Consider the following 4,573-nt stretch of genomic DNA (forward strand, 5'->3'; position numbering starts at 1 on the left):
ATCGCATCGGGCGCTCGAAGGCGCCTGTAACACCCTCGATGCGACTATAGCTCCCACGTGTCGAGGCACGACTTAGAGACATAATCGCATTGAAGGCATATGTCGCAAGTAAGGTAATCTTTACAACATCCCATGTAATATAATAATAAAGGGGAGAACATAGTTGGCTTACACTCGCCACGTCAATCAAGGTACATAAATAACATTACATTAACCAAACACTCATGGCCCGACTACGGCGCCAAAATAAAAGATAACCTAACATGCGACATGGTCCCGATCACCCCCAACTGGGCACCACTACTGATCATCAGGAAAAGAAACATAGTATCGTTGAGAGTCTTCGTCGAACTCCCACTTGAGCTCGAGCGCATCACCTGGAGCGGAATCATCAGGCCCTGCATCTGGTGTAATAGTAATCTGTGAGCCACAGGGACTCAGCAATCTCGCACCCTCGCGATCAAGACTATTTAAGCTTATAGGTAAGGCAAGGTAAAAATATATGTGGAGCTGCATCAAGCGACTAGCATATATGGTGGCTATCCTGTTCGCAAAAGAGAGCAAGAAGAGGATGCAAAGCGCGAGCGAGGAACTAGAGGGCAACCTGCGCAAGCATTACTCCAACACCGTGTCCACTTCCCGGACTCCGCCGAGAAGAGGCCATCACGGTAACACACTTAGTTGATTCGTTTTAATTAAGTTAAGGTTCAAGTTATCTACAACCGGACATTAACAAATTCCCATCTGCCCATAACCGCGGGCACGGCTTTCGAAAGTTCAAATCCCTGCAGGGGAGTCTCAACTTAGCCCATGACAAGCTCTCACGGTCAACGAAGGAATAGACCTCCTCCCGAGACGTTCTGATCAGACTCGGTATCTCGGTTCTTCAAGACACTTTGACAGGTTAAAACAAGACCAGCAACACCGCCCGAATGTGCCGACAAATCCCGATAGGAGCTGCACATATCTCTTTCTCAGGGCACACTCAGATTGTCTTAGGTACGGGTAGGCCAGCCCAGAGTTGCCCCTGGTGGCCACCGGCAGCTGACAGGTGGACCAACACTCAAAGGAGCACTGGCCCGGGGGGTTAAAATAAGATGACCCTCGGGCTCCGGAAACCCAAGGGAAAAATAGGCTAGGTGGCAAATGGTAAAACCAAGGTTGGGCATTGCTGGAAAAGCTTTAATCAAGGTGAACTATCAAGGGGTTCCCATTATAACCCAACCGCGCAAGGAACGCAAAATCCAGGAACATAACACCGATATGACGGAAACTAGGGCGGCAAGAGTGGAACAAAACACTAGGCGAGAGGCCAAGCCTTCCACCCTTTACCAAGTATATAGATGCATTAAAATAACAAGATAATATAATGATATCCCAACAAGTAAATAAATGTTCCAACAAGGAACGGCCTTCAATCTTCACCTGCAACTAGCAACGCTATAAGAGGGGCTGAGCAAAGCGGTAACATAGCCAATCAACGGTTTGCTAGGACATGGTGGGTTAGAGGTTTGACATGGCAATTTGGGAGGCTTGAAAGCAAGTGGTAGGCATCGTAGCATTGGCATAGCAAAAGAGCGAGCAATCTAGCATAGCAAAGATAGTAGTGATTTCGAGGGTATGATCACCTTGCCTGCAAAGTTGTCAGAGTTGACTGGATCCTCGAAAGAAAACTCAACGGGTTCCTTGTTAAAGAACTCGTCTCCCGGCTCTACCCAAACAAGACAAACAAGCAACAAGGACACAATCAACCACGTGCAAAGATCAAACAATATGATGCAAGGATGGTATGCTATGCGGGATGCAATGCGGGATGCATATGCAAGATATGACAAGTAATGCAGGAACCTGGCCTCAACCTGGAAAACCAAGTGTGCCACTGGAAAGATGAGATGAAATCGCTTGAAAACGATATAAAGAACGCCGGCATCGGAGTTACGGTTTGGAAATGGCAAGCGAAACAAATATGACACCGGTCTGCGATATACAACAAGTAGCCATCTAAATGCAAAGAGATGAACATGCTACAGCACCCAAACATGACAACAAAATACATGGCAGGGATGAACTCAAGATTCTTAACAAAAGTCTAGCACTGAGCTACGGCCAATTCATCCATTAACAGGTGCAAACAAGCATGGCAAAAATGCATATGGTAAAACAGATCTCAGACTTAGTGAAATTAACACTTGTCTGGAATTTCAGATCAGGTAGCCCTCTTCGGAGCAACAAAACTACATGCTACAGGACCTGAACATGGCAAAGTAAAGCATGGAATGGAGCTACTCAAAGAGCTTAACAAAAGTCCCTTAGTGACCTTGAGCCAAAAGGGATCAGAAAATACAATTGCAAGCATGTGAACATGGCAAAAACATAATCAGTTCTCAGACTTACTACGGTGCAAGTCATGACAAGATAAGCAGATATTAAGTAGGCATGTTTACGAGCTCGATGCACTCACTACGGTGCAAGTCATGACAAGATAAGCATACATCTATCAAGAACACACAAAATGCAAGCTAGACATGGCAAGAACAATAGCATAGCATGCACGGGTCAACTACAACATCATCGGCAAAATTGCAAACAAGTTGACAATCTGCCCAGATTCACAAAGTAGCAAAAGTAGAGTTTGATTGACTCAAGCTAGGGTGCTCCATAATTGCAAACAAAGACATGCATGGATAGATTACTACAAGATTAACAAAACATCCTTACTGACCATCCTCAAAAAGGCACAGATCACTAGTAAACAACATGAACATATGACAACATGAGATAAACAGCTCAAGGACTTAGTGGAAATGCTAAGTCCCTGAAAACAGAATTACCAAGTGCCTCACTTGGCAAGCTTGCACTAGATACCACACACATCACAAAAATACATGGGTTGCACCTCTGGAAAGATGGCAAAACCCTTAACAAAATATATGTAGAACTCATGGGCATATCATGCACACAATAATCATGGCAAAAATGACAAAACTCTAAATGGAGCAGCAGATCTGACAATTAACTCAAGTAGCCCTCTTCTAACAGCATTTAGGGCATCAAGATGAACACAAATGAAAATGATGCAATGGAATGAAATGATGTACTCTCTGAGATGAACATTTTGATATGCAATATGCCAAAAACGGAGCTACAGATGCAAAGTTACGAGGCTATAAACATGAGCACTTGGACCAGATCTAGGGTTTCGGTGGCACGCGAACTGAGGTGGCTCCGGTGAGGACTGTAGCTCCGGCGAGGTCGGCTCGTCGGCAGGGAGAAGAAAGGGAGGCGAGGCCGGGCTCTCCCCGGCCGGTGCTGACGACGGCGGCGGCGGTGGGCTTCGAGGAGCGGCGGGGCGGCGACGACCGCGGTGGCCGGAGCGAGCGGAGAGGAGGTCCGGTCGCCGGCGTTGGCGAGGGAGGCGGCGATGCGGCAGCGGGGAGCAGGGAGGCGCGGGGTGGCGGATGGGCCTCGGGGGCTCGATCTGGGCCTCCCGGGCCAGCGGCAGCAACGAAGTGGGGCGGCGGCACGGACCAGTGAGGAGGCGACACGTGGCGGCGGCGGGGTCGATCCGGACGTGTCCGGCCCGCGGGAAATTGCCCGGCGGCGCGTGGAGACGACGGAGATTAGGGTTTCGGGGAGGGGATCCGAGATTTGGAATGGGGGTTCTTTAAATAGGCATAGAGGGGGCTAGAAGAGTCCAAATGAGGTGCGGTTTTCGGCCACGCGATCGTGATCGAACGCTCTAGATGATGGAGCAAGTTTATGTGGGTTTTGGGCCGAATTGGAGGGGTGTTGGGCTGAAACACACACGAGGCCTTTTCGGTCCCTCGGTTAACCGTTGGAGTATCAAACGAAGTCCAAATGATACGAAACTTGACAGGCGGTCTACCGATAGTAAACCAAGGCCGCATGGCAAGTCTCGGTCCAATCCGGAAATGTTTAATCCCCACACACGAAAGAAAGTTAGAAATGACCACCAGAGGGGAACGGAGCGCCGGAATGCAAAACGGACAACGGGGAAAATGCTCGGATGCATGAGATGAACACGTATGCAAATGCAATGCACATGATGACATGATATGAGATGCATGACAACGATAACAACACACGGAGACAAAAACCCGAACCCGAGAAAATAAAATAACTTAATGCCGGAAACGGCAAGAGTTGGAGTACAAATTGGGAAAGTTACATCCGGGGTGTTACAGCGCTCCTCACCGCGCCGATCGCGTCGCCATCGCCCCTGACGCCCCTGGACATCGACGACCGCCCCGACGCTGCTGGACCGCACCGTCGCCCGGAGCTCCACGGGCCTCGCTGGAGCCACCCCATCGCCCCCGACCTCGTCGCCTCGTCCCCGTCGTCGCTCGTCGTCGTCTCCCACCACCACCCCGACCACCGCTGCCACGAACCCTACGACCCCGCCGTGAGCACCGCTCCTTCTCCTTTGCCCCGCTCCGCCGCACATGCGTTCGGCTGCCCGCACCGCTCGCCTCATGCAGCCATGGCCATCCGCCATTGCCCTCGCGCGCCCGCCTCTGCCTGGCGCTGCGGCCTCGCGCGCCTGCTGCTCCCG

This window comes from Triticum dicoccoides, chromosome 7A, assembly GCF_002162155.2.
Source record: "Triticum dicoccoides isolate Atlit2015 ecotype Zavitan chromosome 7A, WEW_v2.0, whole genome shotgun sequence".
Classification (NCBI taxonomy): domain Eukaryota; kingdom Viridiplantae; phylum Streptophyta; class Magnoliopsida; order Poales; family Poaceae; genus Triticum; species Triticum dicoccoides.